Source organism: Erinaceus europaeus, chromosome 21, assembly GCF_950295315.1.
Source record: "Erinaceus europaeus chromosome 21, mEriEur2.1, whole genome shotgun sequence".
NCBI classification, from domain to species: Eukaryota; Metazoa; Chordata; class Mammalia; order Eulipotyphla; family Erinaceidae; genus Erinaceus; species Erinaceus europaeus.
Genome location: NC_080182.1, coordinates 11,767,946 through 11,788,146, shown reverse-complemented (window position 1 = coordinate 11,788,146; position 20,201 = coordinate 11,767,946).

Here is a 20,201-nt window from a genome sequence, read left to right as displayed (position 1 = left end):
TAAAGGTATACAGATTAGAAGAAAAGAAGTCAGCATCCAATAGCACAGCTATATACAAGATACTGGATACTGTACAGCAAACCCTAACAAAAGGACTTTTCAAAGTTAACCCAATTACCAAATAATGTGATGATAACAGTAACTATCAATTGTCTTTTTGAACCCTAAGACAGCAGGAACCTCACATCTCCACTATAGAGCCCCTACTTCCCCCAGTCCCGGAACCCTTGGATAGGGCCCACTTTCCCGTATGCGTCTCCCAATCCATACCAAATAATATTGCATCCACCGATCACAACCTAACCAACGCAACGATTGCCACCTCAACATGCTTCAGCTCAGACTGTGTCCAGAGACTTCACATGTGGAATGACAACACTTCAGCTTCATTACTCGGGTGAGACCTTTCCTTTTATAGTACACTCTAATTTCATCTCAGGTAGTTCACTTTCTAACAAAGTCCCATAACCTAGATATACACCAGTTTATGTGAGAGAGAGCTTATGTTCACACGTATCCATAAACTACTGCAAAATATATACCTGAAAGCAGAAGTACACTGGAGTTTGCAGTGAGTACCTCCCTAACACTTCCTCTGCACTATTCCAAGCTTGGGATCCATGATTGTTCAACAAATTGTTTGGCTTCATATGTTAACTCTCTTTTCAATCACCAGGTTCCAGATGCCACCAGGATGCTGGCCAGGCTTCCCTGGATTGAAGACCCCACCAATGTGTCCTGGAGCTCAGCTTCCCCAGAGACACACCTTACTAGGGAAAGAGAGAGGCAGACTGGGAGTATGGACCGACCAGTCAACGCCCATGTTCAGCGGGGAAGCAATTACAGAAGCCAGACCTTCTATCTTCTGCAACCCTCAACGACCCTGGGTCCATGCTCCCAGAGGGCTAGAGAATGGGAAAGCTATCATGGGAGGTGGTGGGTTATGGAGATTGGGTGGTGGGAATTGTGTGGAATTGTACCCCTCCTACCTTATGTTTTTGTTCATTAATCCTTTCTTAAATAAAAAATTTAAAAAAAAAAAAAGAAGAAAAGAAGTCAAACTCTCCCTATTGGCAAACGACATGGTAATATACATAGAAAAACCTAAGGAATCCAGCAAGAAGCTTTTGAAAATCATCAGGCAATACAGTAAGGTATCAGGCTACAAAATTAACTTTCAAAAGTCAGTGGCATTCCTCTATGCAAACACTAAGTTAGAAGAAATTGAAATCCAGAAATCAATTCCTTTTACTATAGCAACAAAAACAATAAAATATCTAGACATAAACCTAACCAAAGAAGTGAAAGATTTGTATACTAAAAATTATGAGCTACTATTCAAGGAAATTGAAAAAGATACAAAGAAGTGGAAAGATATTCCATGTTCATGGGTTGGAAGAATTAACATCATCAAAATGAATATACTACCCAGAGTCATCTACAAATTTAATGCTATCCCCATCAAGATCCCAACCACATTTTTTAGGAGAATAGAACAAATGCTACAAATGTTTATCGGGAACCAGAAAAGAACTAGAATTCCAAAACAAGTTTGAGAAGAAAGAACAGGACTAGAGGCATCACACTCCCAGATCTCAAATCGTATTATAGGGCCATTGTCATCAAAACTGCTTGGTACCAGAACATGAATAGACACACTGACCAGTGGAATAAAACTGAGAGCCCAGAAGTAAGCCCCCACACCCATAGACATCTAATCTTTGACAAAGGTGCCCAGACTATTAAATGGGGAAAGGGGAATCTCTTCAACAAATGATGTTGGAAAAAATGGGTTGAAATATGCAGAAGAATGAAACTGAACCATTTATTTCACCAAACACAAAAGTAAATTCCAAGTGGATCAAGGACTTGGATGTGAGAACAGAAAATGTCAGATACTTAGAGGAAAATATTGGCAGAACTCTTTTCCGCATAAATTTTAAAGACATCTTCAATGAAACGAATCCAATTACAAAGAAGACTAAGGCAAAACCTATGGGACTACATCAAATTAAAAAGCTTCTGCACAGCAAAAGAAACCACTACCCAAACCAAGAGACCCCTCACAGAATGGAAGAAGATCTTTACATACCATACATCAGACAAGAGTTTAATAACCAAAATATAGAAAGAGCTTGCCAAACTCAACAAGAAAACAAATGACCCCATCCAAAAATGGGGAAAGGACATGGACAGAATATTCACCATGGAAGAGATCCAAAAGGCTGAGAAACACATGAAAAAATGCTTCAAGTCTTTGATTGTCAGAGAAATGCAAATAAAGACAACAATGATATACCACGTCACTCCTGTGAGAATGTCATACGTCAGAAAAGGTAGCAGCAACAAATGCTGGAGAAGTTGTGGGGTCAAAGGAACCCTCCAGCACTGCTGATGGGAATGTAAATTGGTCCAACCCCTGTGGAGAGCAGTCTGGAGAACTCTCACAAGGCTAGAAATGGACCTACCCTATGATTCTACAATTCCTCTCCTGAGGATATATCCTAAGGAACCCAACACATCCATCCAAAAAGATTGTATATACCTATCTATGTTCTTAGCAGCACAATTAGTAATAGCCAAAACCTGGAAGCAACCCAGGTGTCCAACAACAGATGAGTAGTATTCCATACACAATGAAATACTACTCAGCTATTAAAAATGGTGACTTCACTGTTTTCAGCCCACCTTGGATGGAGCTTGAAGATATCATGTTAAATGAGATAAATCATAAAGATAAGGATGAATACGGAATGATCTCACTCTCAAGGAGAAGTTGAAGTACAAGATCAGAAGAGAAAACACAAGCAGAATGTGAACTGGAGTCAGTGTACTGCACCAAAGTTAAAGACGCTGGGGTGGCGGGGAGAGTACAGGTCCTGGAAGAGGGTAACAGAGGACCTAGTGGGGGTTGCATTGTTATGTGGGAAACTGAGAAATGTTATGCATGTACAAACTATTGTATTTACTGTCAACTGTAAAACATTAATCCCCCAATAAAGAATTTTTTTTAAAAAATCAATCATGCCAGCCTAGAAAGAGCTATTTGTAGAGCCAGGTGGTGGTGCACCTGGTTCAGTGCACATGTTACAATGCACAAGGACCCAGGTTTGAGCCCCTGATTCCCACCTGCATGGGGAAAGCTTTGCAAGTGGTAAAGCAGTGTTGCAAGTGTCTCTCTGTCTCTCTTCCTCTCTATCTCCCCCTTCCCTCTCTATTTCTGATTGTTTCCATACAATAAATAAATAAATATAATATAATTTTTAAAAAAGAGATATCCTCCTTATCAGTAAGCTAAGACACTAAGTTTTGAGGTGGATTGTTATATCACAAATATTAACTGACATGCTTCCTACTACCACTTGGGAGAAACTTCAGCCTAAAGACCCTGCCTGAGTACCGATCTTACCTTCTTATAGATTTAGTGACATAGCTTCATTTCCCTTTAATTCTCCTGCATCATAAATGCTTCCCACTTTTTAAATCACTCTAAAATCTTACAAACACTCTAGTATTTCTTTAATAACTAAAGAAAAAAAAGCCTTATTTTGAGACACCCCCCCCCCAGCTGCACCCCACGGCCACCAGTTTCAACCCATAATTCTCTACTCCTATTTAAAAGGGTTGTCTCCGAGAGTCGGGGTGTAGCGCAGCGGGCTAAGCGCAGGTGGCGCAAAGCACAAGGACCGGCATAAGGATCCCGGTTCGAACCCCGGCTCCCCACCTGCAGGGGAGTCGCTTCACAGGCGGTGAAGCAGGTCTGCAGGTGTCTATCTTTCTCTCCTCCTCTCTGTCTTCCCCTCCCTCTCTCCATTTCTCTCTGTCCTATCCAACAACAACAACAATAATAACTACAACAATAAAACAACAAGGGCAACAAAAGGGAATAAATAAATAAAATAAATATAAAAAAAATAAAAAATAAAAAAAATAAAAAATAAAAAATAAAAGGGTTGTCTCCTCTTTTTATCTCCAATTGCTTCCCTCCTGTTCTCTCTGAACCTATTCCAGTCAGGCTTTCACCTCCATTCCTCCTCCAACACACACACACACACACACACACACACACACACACACACACAATCTTTTCATGTCAAGTCACCAGTGACATCCAAACTGTTAAATCCAATAGGTAGTAGTCAGTCCACATCTTTGACCATTCTCCAGCATTCAACACAGTTCACCATTCTTTCCTCTTAGAACATATTCTTTCCTTAGTGTTCACATCACCAAGATCTGATTTCCTTCCTCTCCAGCAGTTGCCTCTCATTCTCATTCCTGGGCTCTCCTATTCTCCTCAACCTCTAACATGTGAGTTCTCTGTATTCCAAGCTGGCCTTTCTGTTATTCATTTCTGTCACAGTGGCTTTAGCTACAAAGTATCTGCTGGTGACAGTCAACTCTCCTCACCTCTGAACTATATGTCAACTGCCTATTTGGTATCACCACAGGGATGCCAACAGACACCCCAACTCTAAAGCTAAACTGCTGGGATCCCCGTGCCCTAGCACAGATCTCCTCTCTGTCAGTTGACAGAGACTCAGTCTTTCCAGTGGTCAAAAACCTTAGTGTCATCTTCCACTCCTCTCTTTCTCTCACATCACATATCCACTTGGTTTACCCTCAAAGCCATTGACGTCTAGTTCTTTCTATCAACCTAGTAAGACAGCTGGCTTAAGTGACTGTCAATTCCCATCTCATTACTGCAGTGGGTCTCTCACCTGATCTTCCCACTGCCCTGGCCACCCCATTCACATTCAGTATCTACAGATCAGTGATGAAGAGGGGAAGAATTCCCATATTGCTTCTCACACCAAAAGGAGGAATATATATTCCTCCTCTGGCCAGATCCAGCTTTCTAGTACTATTTCCAACTCTGACACCATCTCCCCAAACAGTAACTTTAGCCTACCTGTTTGCTGTCAGGCTCAGCTCAGGCAAAAATTAATAGTGGGCCCTTTGGAATAAGCCTAAAATAGACCTCCTAGCTTTTTCCAAAATGGAGACCCTAAATCTCAGCTGCTCTAGTCTTGCCTTTAGGTTTACTAAACAATTTCTTCTGCTTTATATCTTAATGTTTTCCAGCCACCAAGTTGCAGATGCTACCATGATGCCAACCTGACTTCCCTGGGCAGACAACCTCACCAGTGTGTGCTGGAAACTCTCCTCTCCAGAACCCTGCCCCACTAGGGAGAGAGAGAGAAAGGTGGGATGGGGGTATGGATCAACCCACCAACGCCCATGAACAGCCAATGGAGAAGCAATTACAGAAGCCAGACCTCCCACCTTCTGCACCCCATAATGATTCTGGGTCCATGCTTCGAGAGGGATAAAGAATAGGAACGCTTCCAATGGAGGGGATGGGATACAGAACTCTGGTGGTGGGAATTGTGTGAAGTTGTACCCCTCTTTTCCTATTGTCTTACTGATCATTATTAAATCAATAATTAAAAATAATAATAAATACTATAAGATGTTAAAAAAATGGAATTCTCACTCTTGTAGAATGGGTTGAATCTGTACATACTGTGCTCGCCTGTGTAGCTTCTGGTTGAGCTGGCTGCCATGGTAAGAAAGGCAGAACAGCCCACCAGGACAGCGGCTGCATCGCTCTAGCGATGACGTCCAGAGAGCGCCTCTTTGAGCCAGGTGAGCATTTCCAGAATGAAGTCTGGAACAAGCAGGTGCCACTGTCTTAGGGAGGCCTCATTCCTCTGAAGGGAAGGGGCTAGTGACCTGGGCCAGGCTTTGAAATCCCCACTAACCAAACACAAAGTAAATCTTAAAATTCTTCATACCTAGCAGGTCGTAGCAACCCATTATAGGGTAGAACTGAGGAGCACTTTGGGGGGTGGGGGTGGGGGTGGGGTGGGGGGAGCTTTGGGGGAATCATTTGTCCTGGAAAAAAATGTCACTGTAAGTGAATCCATTTAAATGGGGTTATTTTCCACCAGGCTTTATGCCTGCAAGACTCCACCATTCCCTGAGGGATTTTCCCCTTTCGCTTTCAATACGTGGTGACAGAAAGAAAGGGAAAGGGAGAGTGAAAGGGAGAAGAGGAGGGGGAAGGGGATGGGGGAGAGGGAGAGGGAAGAGGGTGAGGGGGCGAGGGAGAGGAGGAGGGGAAGAGGGAGAGGAAAGAGGAAGGGAGAGGAGAAGGGGAGAAAGAGGGGAGAGGGGAGGGGGAAGGGGGAAAAGGAGAGGGAGAGGAGGAGGGGAAGAGAAAGGGGAAGAGGGGGAGGGGAGAGAAGGAGGGAAGGGGGAGGGGAGAAGGGGAGGGAAGACGGGGCTGAGGAGAGAGAAAGGGGATTAATTGGTGGTGAAGCAGTGCATCAGGTGTTTCTCCGTCTGTCTCTCTCTATTTTCCACCTCCACTCTTGATTTATCTCTGTCTCTATCAAAGGGGAGAGGGAGAGAAGGAGGGGGAGAGAGAGGGGGTGGAGGAAGAAGGGGAGGAGAGGGCTTGGAAGGGGGAAAGAGGAAGGGGGAGGGGAGGGGAAGGAAAGGACAGGAACCTGCAGCATGTCACTGCAGGTTGGGACTGAGATCTTGAACTCAGGTAGGTCACCAGGCTTGGGAATGTGCATGCTCCCCAGTGAGCCACTACGGAGCCCCATCAGTCACTCCTCCCTGAAGCCTCCATCACGTCATCATCCTCTTTGCTCATTTTTGTTTTTCTGTTGTAACCCAACTCTGCCAGACTCTCTGTTCTTGGAAGCTTTCAGATCATTACTGAATCAATCCTCCACAGTCACTCTCATCTTAATGAAATACTGTGTCTTTTTGCAAATATAGCCATTTCACGCTGCAGTTTGGGCATAACAATCACAGCGAAAACATACGACGTTAATATTGAATTGGGGTAGATACGTGCAGCGTTAAGCTCGAGGGCAGTGGAGTAAGGACACACTTCCTAAGGATACTGGGATGGACTGCATATAGAATTCTCTTTATAAGGTCACGGCGGGGTGGCCTTCGCTTCCCCAGCCTGTCATTATGGGCACCAGCAGCAGATGCTCTAGTGGTGATGAAGTTTCCTTGCACTCGGAAATTGCACTTAACAAAAGGAATTAGCATGGTAGCTCCTGGCTGAAAGTGCTCCATCGGGAGAGGGTGAAGGGTCCAGCCTGGTAAAGATGGTCAGCAGCTAAAGCCTATGCTACACTGATTGAGAGAATAAAGCGCCTCCAGGCTCTCACTTCCAAAATGAAGCCCTAAAACCGTGGTCCACACCTCCAACTGGAACACCAAAAACAAACTAATCCACAGATATCTCCTTTGAAAATACCGCCATCTACTGAACTTGAGTTTCATTTCCAACTTCATTGTTTTTGATATTATAACTGACGGGAGGAGGAGGAGGATTGTGTTGAGTCTATCACTGGGAGAGGTTAGCCTACCTCAAAAAAAGAAGAGGTAGGGGACAGGTGGTGCTGCACTCGATTGAAAGCATGTGCTCCAATGTGCAGGGATCCAGGTTCAAGCCCCCGGTCTCCACCTATGAGGAGAAGATTAGTTGGTGGTGAAGCAATGCAGCAGGTGTCTCTCTGTCTCTCTCCTCTATTTTCCACCTCCCCTCTTGATTTATTTCTGTCTTTATTAAATAAATAAATAATCAGTGAAACTTGGTGTGGTCTTTCAAGATTTAGCCCTTACTCAGCAACAGAGAAATTAATTTTTGTTTCTTTCTTATTAGTGATTTAATATTGGTTTACAGAATTACAGGATAAGGGGGCCAGATGGTAGCACATCAGGTTAAGTGCACATAATGTGAAGTGCAAGGACTGACTCAAGGATCCTGGTTCGGGTCTCCGGCTCCCCACCTGCAGGGGGTTCACTTCACAAGCGGTAAAGCAGGTCTGCAGGTGTCTCTTTCTCTCCACTCTGTCTTCCCCTCCTCTCTATTTCTCTCTGTCCTATCCAACAACAACAGCAGCAGCAACAACAATGGTAAAAAAGATGGCCTCCAGGAGCAGTGGATTCATAGTGCAGGCACCGAGCCCCAGCAGTAACCCTGGAGACAGGATAACAAGGACACAATTCCATACCGTCCCCACCACCAGAGTTCTGTGTCCCCATTCACTCCATTTCAGAGTTCTGTGTCCCCATTTCACTGGAAACTGTAGTGGTTCTCCCAAGATCACAGATATGGATTGACTATTATTTCTATAACTATCTGTCTATCAAATGGGCAATACATATAAACCCCATTTTCTATGGCCCTGCCTTCTTTTCCTTTTTTTAATTTTATTTATCTGTTTATTTGGTTGTTTGGTTGGTTTTGCCTACAGGGTGTCCCTGGGGATCGGTACCCCTGCACTGAGAATCCACTGTTCCTGGAAGCCTTTTTTTTTCTATTTCGTTGCCCTTGTTGTTATTACTGTTGGATAAGACAGAGAGAAATTGGCTGAGGAAGGGGAGACAGAAAGGGGGAGAGAAAGACTGACACCTGCAGACCTGCTTCACCGCTTGTGAAGTGACCCCTCCCCCTCCGCAGGCGGAGGGCGGGGATTGAACTGGGATCCTTGCAAGGGCCCTTATGCTTTGCTCCATGTGCACTTAGCCTGATACGCTAGTGCCCCGCCCTCTTCTCTTCCTTTCTAACTCACACACACACCTATTACTATTTCTGAGTGTCTGAGAAATTATTGTTTGAATATTGCTTGTTCTTTCATCTCTGACTGGGCACAGAGTTGGACCGTGGGTCCACTTCACCTCTCCCCCACTTGACAAACTGTTTTCCTTCCAAGTCAGGCTCAAAGGTCTCCCCTAAAAAGGTTTCCTCGTTTCCCTGAAACTTGTGCTCTCTTTTCTCCGTGCTTCAAATAGTTTTTCTCAGTCTCGTTAAAGTGACCAAACACTACTTCATTTTTTAACCGTCCAGTTTCTCCTCTATGCTCAGGCTTTGTGAATACTTTCCTTGACTGAGTGCGACTACCACGTCTTCTACTCCCAAATGTACATTGAAGATACTTAACAAACATTTGTTCAGTGAAAAAAATAAATAAATACCATGACCATGCCAATGGATCCAAGGTTACATCAGCCTCCTAAACTCAGTTTTTCTATCTAGTTAAAATGCATATAACATTTTTTAAAAAAATCATTGGGGCCAGGCAGTGACACACCTGGATAAGGACTTAGTGTGCAAGGACCCAGGTTCGAGTCCCTGGTCCCCACCTGCAGGGGGAAAGTTAACAAGTGGTGAAGAATAGGGAAGCTTCCAATGGAGGGGATGGCACACTGGACTCTGATGGTGGGAACTGTATGGAATTGTATCCCTATTATCTTACCATCTTGTCAATCATTATTGAGTCATTAGTAAAAAAGTCTTTTTAAAATATGCCCTTGATGTAGTCGAGCGGTAGTGCAGCCGGTTAAGCGCATGTGGCGCTAAGCACAAGGACTGGCATAAAGATCCCGGTTCAAGCCCCCAGCTCTCCACCTGCAGGGGAGTCGCTTCACAGGGGCTGAAGCAGGTCTATAGGTATCTATCTTTCTCTCCCCCTCTCTGTCTTCCCCTCCTCTCTCCATTTCTCTCTGTCCTATCCAACAACAACAAATATATATATACCCTTGATGACATTTCCCTGTCATTTTTTTTTACCAGAGCACTGACCAGCTTTGGCTCGTGATGGTGCCCCTCTGTCATTCCATCCAGGCAATACATGGTTATGTGAATGAGATCACAGCACTGAAGCTGCCTTTGATTCGTGGCCAGGCTCGAACCTGGGTCACACACATAGCAAAGCAGCACAGTATCCAAGTGAGCTATTTCACTGGCTGAAAAGAACTTTAAAAAATGTATACAAATGAGGGCCTGCTGGTGGCGCACCTGGTTGAACACACACATTACAGTACGCAAGGACCAGGGTTCAAGCTCCCAGTCCCCACCTTCAGGGGAGGGAAGCTTCACAAGTGGTGAAGCAGTGCTGCAAGTCTCTCTTCTTCTCCCTCTCTATCTCCCTCTTCCCTCTCTGTCTCTATTCAAAATAAAGGAAGGAAGGAAGGAAGGAAGGAAGGAAGGAAGGAAGGAAGGAAGGAAAGAAGGAAGGAAACAAATGAATATTCAGATGCGGTGGTAAACACCTGAGGTCTGGAGGGAGGGTCTCAGATACAGAAACTTTAGCCCCCATGAAATTCAGGGCCCATCGCCCTCTCATCTTCACACACCAGGAAGCTCTTAACACTTCTTCATTTAAGGTGCTGGGCAGAGTGCACACACTACCAGGCACAAGCCCAAGGTCCCCTGCTGTGGTGGCAGTCGAGGGGGTGCTGGGTGGAGGCTGGATGAGCAGTGGAGCAGCACTGCAGGTATCTCTCTTTCTCCCTCATATAAAAAGGAAAGAAATGACCAAAAAAAAGAGGGGGGTGGAGAGACAGAATAATGGTTCTGTAAAAGCCTTTCAAATCTGAGGCTCTGGGGTCCCAGCTTCAATCCCCAGCACCACCATAAGCCAGAGTGAGCGGTGTTCTGAGCGGTGTTCTGAGCAGTGTTCTGAGCAGTGTTCTGGTCTCTTTCTCTCTTGGTATCTTTCCCTCTGTGTCTTCTCTTTCTCATTAAAATAAAATGAGGGGGGGGGCAGTGCTGGAACACCAGGCTCCAGAGATAACACTGGCAAAATAAATAAACCAATTTATTTCACTTAAGATTCTTTGCTGGAGGGACCAGGTGGTGGCGGACCGGGTTGAGCGTACACGTTACAGTGTGCAAGGACCCAGGTTTGAGCCCCCACTCCCCACCTGCAGGAGAAAGCTTCACAAGTGGTGAAGCAGTGCTGCAGGTGTCTCTCTGTCTCTCTCCCTCTCTATCACCCCCTTCCCTCTCAATTTCTGACTGTCTCTATCCAAAAAATAAATAAAGATAAAATAATTAAATAAAAAAAATTCTTTGCTGGCTCTATTATATGGGGATAGATAATTAAATCACTTGCCGTTTATGACTGACTCAATTCTCAACCTTCTATTTCCTCTCTGGAAGTTAGGAGAGTGAGGTTAGAAACTTGTGAATTCTAAGCCTCTAACCACACAGGACTGGGCTCTCTGACAATTAAACCCCATTGTCAGCATAAACTCAGGGGTTTATTATTTACATTTACATAAAGGGGTTACATTATTATTTTATTATTTATATTTTATTATTATTTATTTATGTGTTGTGTTATTTTATTAGTTATATAAGGGGGTTATATTATTAGTTGTCTATTTATGTATTTGTTTTTATTTGACTGGGGAATTAATGGTTTATAGTGTAGTCTTTTAACACACAGGCACAGCCCCTCATCTCCTCCTGACCGGTATCTAGGAGACACCCCAGGATCCCACTGTCCCTTCATCCTGTCCCTTCCTCTCCTTCCCCAGAGTCCTTTGCTTTGGTGCAATACACCACACCCAGTCCAAGGTTCACCTTATGTTTTCCTTAACTGTTCTTTAACTTTAAGTTCCACCTGTAAGTGACATCATTCAGTATTGGTCTTTCTCTTCCTTGCTTGTCTCACTCAGCATGATATCACTGAGTTCTGACCACGCCGTTACAAAGGAAATGACCTCTTCATGTTTAATAGCTGCATAGTACTCCGGTGTGTATATGTACTACAACTTCTTTAACCATTTATGTCATTGGGCATCTATCTGGATTGCTTCCAAGTTTGGGCTATTACAAACTGTGCTGCTATGAACATTGGTGTGCGTAGGTCTTCCAAGAGGTGTTTTTGTTTTCCTGAGTAAATCCCTAGAAGATGGGTTGTTGGGTCATAAGGTAGCTCCATTTCTTGAGTTCTGACCAGTCTCCTGACTGTTTTCCATAGTAAAGGGGTTATATAATTACTGTTTTTCCATTGTCTTTTAATTGTGAAATACCAAATACTATAAATAACATAAGATATTCCTATCAAGAACTCCAAGGGGATTTAGAAGTTCTGTTCAGGAACAAAGGATGAAGTCCAAATGCATATTTTTCTTATATCACAATATCACCAAAAGCAATGAATTTCCAAATTCAAGGGACATGAGAAATCCTGGCACAATAGACTCACATGAAGATATGTCACCATAAAATTTTAAAGCACTAAGGAACAAAATAAATACTGAAAGTTCCCTGGGAATAAAAACAGCTCAGGAAACACAGTGGCCTTTCACTTTTCAACAGCAACATGGGAAGAGAAAAGACAGTGAAATAATGCATTCAAAATAAATAACGATGAAAATAATGATGTGTGTCCTGACTTCCCTGGGTAGACGGCCTCACCAAAATGTCCTGGAACCTCGCCTCTGCAAAGCCCTACCTTGCTAGGGAAAGACAGAAACAGGCTGGAGGTATGGATCCACCTGCCAATGCCCATGTCCAGTGGAGAAGCAACTACAGAAGCCAGACCTCCTACCTTCTGCACCCCAAGAACAAGTTTCGATCCATACTCCCAGTGAGGGAGAAGTAATAAGAGGGCTCTGAACTCTAGCTCCACTGGGACCTAGAGAGAGAGGAGGAGGAGGAAAAAGGGAGAGACATTTGGATGTATTAATAGGGTTATGTGTGCTTGGAGGGGAATAGAGGATGGATGTGGAAGAAAAGGGGGCAATTATGCATAAATGTCAACAGATAGTTGTAGAGATGACAGTTAACCCATGTCTGCAACCTTAGTATCTTGGTGAACTACAATGGAGGGATTGGGGATTCAGAACTCTGGTGGTGGGAACAGTGTGGAATTATACTCCTGTTGACATGTAATTCTGTAAATCAATATTAAATAATTCTAAAATTAGAAAAATAATAATGATGTGTGTGTACATCCTAAACTTCTGTAAAGGAATGAATGGAGATAAGCAAAAACAAGCTTCCTTAAAAGCAGACTTTCCTCTTTTGTCATTATCAGATAGGTACAATCTAATTTATTTAGGACTGACATAGAGAAGGTCAACTTATTTCCATAGGTCACATACCTTTTATTCCCCCATAGGAAAAAGAATATGCTCTGGAAAATGGAATCCATTCATTCATAAAAGATAGTAACTTGTATGGATCCACCTGTCAATGCCCATGCTCAGCGGGGAAGCAATCACAGAAGCCAGACCTTCCACCTTCTGCATCCCACCTTATAAGGAATAGGAAAGCTGGGGGGTGGGGCCTCAAAAAAAAAAAAAAAGAATGGGAAAGCTACCAGGGGAGGGGATGGGATAAAGAGTTCTGGTGGTGAGAACTGTTTGGAGTTTTACCCCTCTTATCCTATGGCTTTGTCAATATTTCCTTTTTATAAATAAAATAATTTTAAAAAGATGTAAAGTGAAGGCAAAACCATAAAAACATTGGGCAAAATATGTAAATATAGATATATAGTGATAAATATAAAGTCAGTGCACATCTGTGACCTTGGGAGAACTAGTGCAGTTTTCATTAGAGGAGGGGGTGGGGAAACAGAACTCTGATGGTGGGAATGGTGTGGAATTATACTCCTATTATCTTATAATTTTGTAAATCACTAACAAAATGAAATTAAAAATAAAAATTTAAAAAAGATACCAACTTGTGATTCAGAGAGTGCTCTCATAGAAATTTTGAATGTTAAGCTTTGCTTTGAAAAGTAAACGACTAGGGGCTGGTGAGACAACAGAATGGTTATGCAAACAGACTTTCATAGCTGAGGTTCTGAGGTACCAGGTTCAATCCCCAGCACCACTATAAGCCAGAGCTGGGCAGGGCTCTGGTTTTTCTCTTCTCTGTGTCTCTCTGTATCTCTCTCTCACTAAATAAAATATTCAAAAAAAAGTAAAGTAAAAGATTATAATGCATTAGTTCTTTCTTTTCTTTTCTTTTTTTTTTCTCCAGGATTATCACTGGGACTCGGTGCATACACTATGAATCCACTGCTCCTGGAGGCCATTTTTTCCCTTTTGTTGTGTTTGTTGTTTATCGTTGTTGTTATTATTATTGTTGCTGTCATTGTTGTTAAATAGGAAAGAGAGAAATGGAGAGAGGAGGGAAAGACAGAGGGGGAGAGAAAGATAGACACCTGCAGACCTGCAGGTGGGGAGCCAGGGGCTCAAACCGGGATCCTTACACCGGTCTTTGAGCTTTGCGCCATGTGCACTTAACCTGCTGCGCTACCACCCAGTCTCAACACATCAGTTCTAGGTTGTTGTTTTTTAATATTATTTATTTATTTATTCTCCTTTGTTGCCCTTGTTGTTTTATTGTTGTGGTTATTGTTGTTGATGATGATACCATCGTTGTTGGATAGGACAGAAAGAAATGGAGAGAGGAGGGGAAGACAGAGAGGGGGAGAGAAAGAGAGACACCTGTAGACCTGCTTCACCGCCTGTGAAGCGACTCCCCTGCAGGTGGAGAGCCGGGGACTCCAACCGGGATCCTTGCGCTGGTCTTTGCGCTTTGCCCCATGTGCACTTAACCTGCTGCACTACCGCCCGTCTCCCAAGACATCAGTTCTTAACTGGAAGTAAAAACATAAAAGAATCAAATGGGTGAGATTACTAAAGAGGAGTATGTATGGCTTGAAGAAAAACCAGTGCTTGGCAGAGAATCACTAATACAGGAAGCAGAGAAAACAGTCAAGAAGCTGGTTTGTGGTTTTAGCTCCACTAATTAAAGCACCTCACCTCAATTTTCCTTAACTAAAAGTACTACGTATGCCTGATGCTCAGTAAGGTTATAACTGAACAATTCTATAGTTGACCAATAATATTCACAATGGCAAAGGCAGGTCAGGTTGATCTAGTCAAGAATACTTTCATCATTTTAAATAGAAATAGATATCGGGGTTGAGTGGTGGTGAGTCTGCTTGAGCACGCAGGTTACAGTGCTCAAGGGCCCAGGTTCAAGACCCAGTCCCCAACTATAGGGGGAAAGCTTCATGAGTGGAGAAGCAATGCTGCAGATGTCTCTCTGTCTCTCTCCCTCTCTATCTCCCCCTCCTCTCAATTTCTGGCTGTCACTATCAAACAAGGATAATAAAAAATTAAACAATAAATAAAATAAAATAGCAATAAAAACACTGTGGAAAAGAAAATAATACAGTGACCTAAAGGTTAAACACACCAGCCCCAGAAGAGGGAAAAACAAATATAGCTTCTAACTCTCCCAGAACTTAACCACAGCAATCTTCTGGTATCTATGAGGGGTTGAGTTCAATTCCCACAGATGCCAAAATATGTATGCGGACACTCAACTCCCTCATAGTTGACCCTTCCTGTTCCTGGATTCCAGATTTGTTATTTCAGGTAACTGACATCTAAAATTGGTTGACCTGGACAAGGCACAAACTGAAAACCATAGATTACAAAAGGGCCAACTGTGGTTTTTGTTTTGGTGGTGTTTTTTTGGCCTCCAGGGTTATCGAAACGGAATTTTTGTGCCAGTCCTTGTGCTTTGCACCATACGCACTTGACTCAGTGCGTTCCTGCCCACCACCCCACCTCCAACTGTGCTTTATTTGTGCTTTGAGATTTATGAATTCAAGAATCTATGTTTCTTCTTGCTAAATAAAATCAGTATATTGAATACAATTTCTTTATATGCAAATGCCTTGGTGTTTTTTTTATTCTGGGGCCTTGTCAATGATTTCCCTGCTTCATAAATTCTACTTAAGATGTTGTTTTTCTCTTTCTGGTCTTTATGTGGCTAGGAAAAAAAAAAAAAAAAAGGAAGTATGCCTAATAAGTGGTAACACACATCTCTTACATTTTCATAGGTTCATTTCTATGGTTTCTACTGCAATTATGTTCCTTTCCTGAGGGTGGCTAAAAATGTGCCTGCAGCAAGAAGATAAATGCTTGATTAGCTGCAATTAGGGGTTGTGAGATGAATACCAGGTGACAGTCTGCACTGTTCATCAAAGTGCATTAACACAGGTTAAAGGGGGCATACATTTTTCTTTCTTTTTTTAATAACCAGATAAGGTGCTGGGAGATAAATTAATCAGTAGAACATACACCATACCGTGTATAAGACTCGGAGACAGAAGGCAGGTCTGCAAGTGTCTCTCTTTCTCGCTTCCTCTCTAACTCCCCCTTCCTTCTCATTTCTCTCTGTCCTAGCAAATAAAAAATAGAAAGGAAAAAAATGGCCACTGGGAGTGGTGGATTTGTAGTGCCTGAACCAAGCCCTAGCAATAACCCTGGTAGCAAAAATAAAATAAAATAAAAAATTTTAAAAAGCCCAAGGAGGCTGCTCTCCCGTGGTATCATGCTGAGATCACCCCCTGGCATGTCATTAACAAAAGAATCATAATCAATCATGCTAATGCCTAAAAACCGCCTTTGATAGAAACCATCACTATGGAAGACAGTGTCTTCTACTTTCTGTTCCTGTCAGAGAACAGCAAACATAGCATTTCAGAGACACGTTGGAAAGGGCTAACACACATAAGCATTTGTTTTAGCTGAGGTGAACTATGAAAGGCACATTAGCCCAGCCAGAGATGACTCCTAGAATAAAAAGAGTAAGAAATCCTCTCCACCCCACCTTCCTCCTTCCTACCAGAGACCTCGCTGGGTGACCCTTAGATCCTTAGACATGCCATGTACCTTCTGGGACCTGTGTGCAATAAATCTTGTAACTCTCACAATTTCTTTTTTTTTAATCTTTATTTATTGGATAGAGATAGCCAGAAATCTAGAAGAAGGAGGAGACAGAGAGGGAGAGAGACAAAGAGACACCTGCAACACAACCTAACCACTTACAAAGCTTTCCTCCTGCAGGTGGGGACCAGGGGCTTGAACCTGGGTCCTTGCTCATCATAATATGTGTGCTCAACCAGGTGCGCCACCACCCAGCCCCAATTCTCACAATTCCTTACTGAGTGTATCCTAAAATCAATCAAACCAACATGTTGGCGTTGACCCAGTCACTTCACCCCAGTGAAGGAAGCAACGACGGGGGTTTGTTCAGATTAATACAGGCTGGGGGTCAGGCGGTGGCACACCTGGTTAAGCGCTCACATGACAGTGCACAGGACGTTCAAGCCCCTGGTCCTCACCTGCTGGAGGAAAGCTTCACAAGTGGTGAAGTAGAGCTTCATGTGTCTCTCTGCCTCTCTCTATCTCCCCTTCCCTCTCAATTTCTCTCTGTCTCTATCTAATAATAAATAAATTTAAAAAAAAAGATTAGCACAGGCTGGAGGGTGACTCGGGAATAACAGCAATAATAACAACACTGTCAATAGGCTCCAGCTGATGCTGCCACATTAGAGACAATGTGCTATGACAAATGAAGGCGCCTTGCCCCTCTCCCTAACAAGGATAAGCAGAAAATCCCATCCGCCACACTGGCCACATCATCTAGACTTTCCAAGGGGCATTAGCACCGTCAGGTCTGCATGTCTCCTTACAAGCTGTTGCTGTTGAATTCAATCCTAAAACTAAGTACCCCTAAAACTCTTTATGGGGGTTGGAATCACTAATGGGAATACACATACTCCACCAACCTCAGCGTGAGACTTTATAGCTGATCACAAGACCCTGTTCAATACTAAGCATAGCTTTCTTCACTGCCCACCCATGTTGCTCCTGCCTTTGGCCAGAACCTACACTGGTTGGCTTTCTTTATCCAGAGAGGCATATTCCTAGAGGTGTCACTCGTTAACTAGCATGCCTTTGGGGGTTGCTGGGAGCCTTCTCCTCTACACTGACCTTTCTTATCGAGCATACATGTACTAAGGGGTGTCCCACTGAAGCCCCTGCTTTCACACACATGAGTCTCCCTTGTGGAGAAATGACCTTCAACTCAGCGGGAACTCTGATGGAAGTATTCCACTCTTGGGAACTAGGACTTCCAAACAAGAGGGGTCCAAGTTACAGGAATGTGAATCCAAACTCTTCTTTCTTTCTTTCTTTCTTTCTTTCTTTCTTTCTTTCTTTCTTACTTTATTTTTTATGGCTGACTGATTTTAACTTGGAGCCGTCAAAGTATTGCACCTGAGTGACTCCCCCACTCCTGATAGACTCTTTTTTTATCTCTTTTTTTCCTAAATAAAGAGGGGAGGAGTATAGAGAGAAAGAGGGGGAGAGAGAGAGAGAGACAGACAGACAGAGAGAGAAAGAGAGAAGCCTGCAATACTTCACCAATTGTGAACCTTCCCCCCTGAAGGTAGGGGCTAGGGGCTTGAACCCAGGCCCTTGTGCATGGCAATATGTGCACTCACCTGGTTGAGCCACTGCCCCGGCCTCTGTAGAGTACAGTCAACTGTTAGTATTCATGAGGCATTTGGTAAAATTTTGAAATGGACATTTTTCTAGGGGGTCATCTCTGGGATTCACCACTCCACATTGACTTTTTTTTTTTTTTTTTTGGCAGGGGGAGAGGAGAAAGAAACCACAGCGCTAAAGTTTCTCCCAGTGTGGTGGGGTCCAGGCTCCAACCTGGGTCGCACACAGGGCGAAGCACTGTGCCATCCAAGTGAACTATTCTGTCTGCCTTGTAGGTGTGACACTTCACACTGCAGCAGGTGCTCTGGGTCCCTGCGCCACACCCTCAGGCCCGTCTAAGTTTGCCTGCAGCTACAGTAAACCATGTACTGGCAGTCCCTTCAAAAATCTACAAGTCTTGCTCTTCCTCTGCCTGAAGAGTTCTAAGGGACTTAAAAGCCTCAGAGAAAGTTGGAGATAATTCTGAACTAGTGAGGCACAGGGAAAGTGGATAAATTCAAAATGGTGGTAAGAGGAATTAAGAGTGCAGAGACACAGTTCAAATAAAAAACACAGCAAGGGCCAGGCAGCGGCACATCTGGTAGAGCACACACATCGCAGTGTGCAAAGACCCAGGTTCAAACAACTCATCCCCACCTGCATCGCCTATGTTCAGCGGGGAAGCAATTCCAGAAGCCAGACTTTCCACCTTCTGCACCCCACAATGACCCTGGGTCCATACTCCCAGAGGAATAAAGAATAGGAAAGCTTCCAATGGAGGGGAAGGGGATATGCCACTCTCATGGTGGGAATTGTGTGGAATTGTATCCCTCTTATCCCACAATCTTGTTGATCATTATTAAATCAATAAAAATTTTATAGATAGCAAAAAGAAAAAAAGGCACGAAAAATGGGGATAATGTAAGAGGGTTGTGGGGGCTATGTGTCATGGGGGTACAAGAAGGAGGAGAGAAAGGGACAGAATTCATATTTGAAGAAATTTTAGCTGAGAATTTCCCCCCAAATTATAGAAAAGGACAGGCAGCCCCCCATCCACGAAAAATGAATCTCCAAACCTAAACTCACCAAGGTACAGAATAGTTCAAATGTCCAAGGCCAAAGACAAAGAAGTAATTCTGAGGGCTGCCAGAGAAAAGGGAAAAAAATATCTGTAAGGGAGTCCCATCAGCCTGTCAGCTAATTTTTCAGCAAAAACTCTAGAAGATAGAATATATTTAAAGCTCTGAGTGGAAAAGGTCTCTACCCAAGAATACTCTGTCCTGCCGAATTATCCAGGAGGCTCATAGAATCTATTTATCTTTGTCTGTTTATTGCCACCAGAGCTATCACTGGGGCTCAGTCCCTGCATGATAAACCCACTGCTTTTGGCAAACTCCCCCCTCCTTTTTCCCTTTTTTGTTTTTCTTTATTTGATTGAACAGAAAGAAATTTTGAGAGGGGAGCGGGGAAGACTAAGAGAAGCACCTGCAGTACTTGCTCCATCACTCATGAAGTGTCCTCTCTGCAGGTGGGGAGTGGGGTCTCAAACCCCGCTCCTTGAGCATGGTAATGTGTGCACTTGACCAGTGTGACTGTCCAGCCCCTGCACATAGAACTTTTCAGATAAGCTACAACTGAAGGAATTCATCGCCACTAAACCACACCTACAAGAGATACTAATGGGAATGACATGAAATAAAAATACAGAATGCTTCGTTCATAGGGGTAAACAAAGCCAGAAAAATAAGTGAAGCTGGGGCCAGGTGGTGGTGCACCAGGTTAAGTGCACACATCAGTGTGCAAGGATGCAGGTTCAAGTCCCTGGACACCACCTGCAGAGGGAAAGATTCATGAGTGGTGAAGCAGATATATAGGTGTCTCTACCTCTCTCCCTCTCTAGCTCCCCCTCTCCTCTCAATTTCTTTCTGTATCTACCCAATAATAAATATATATATATTTATTTATAAAAAGAAGTGAAGCCAGATGAGGCCTATGGGCTTGGACATCAGAACTCAGAATAATAAAAGCTGGAAGGGAGGAGGTATTGTAGGGGTGACCTGATGAACTTT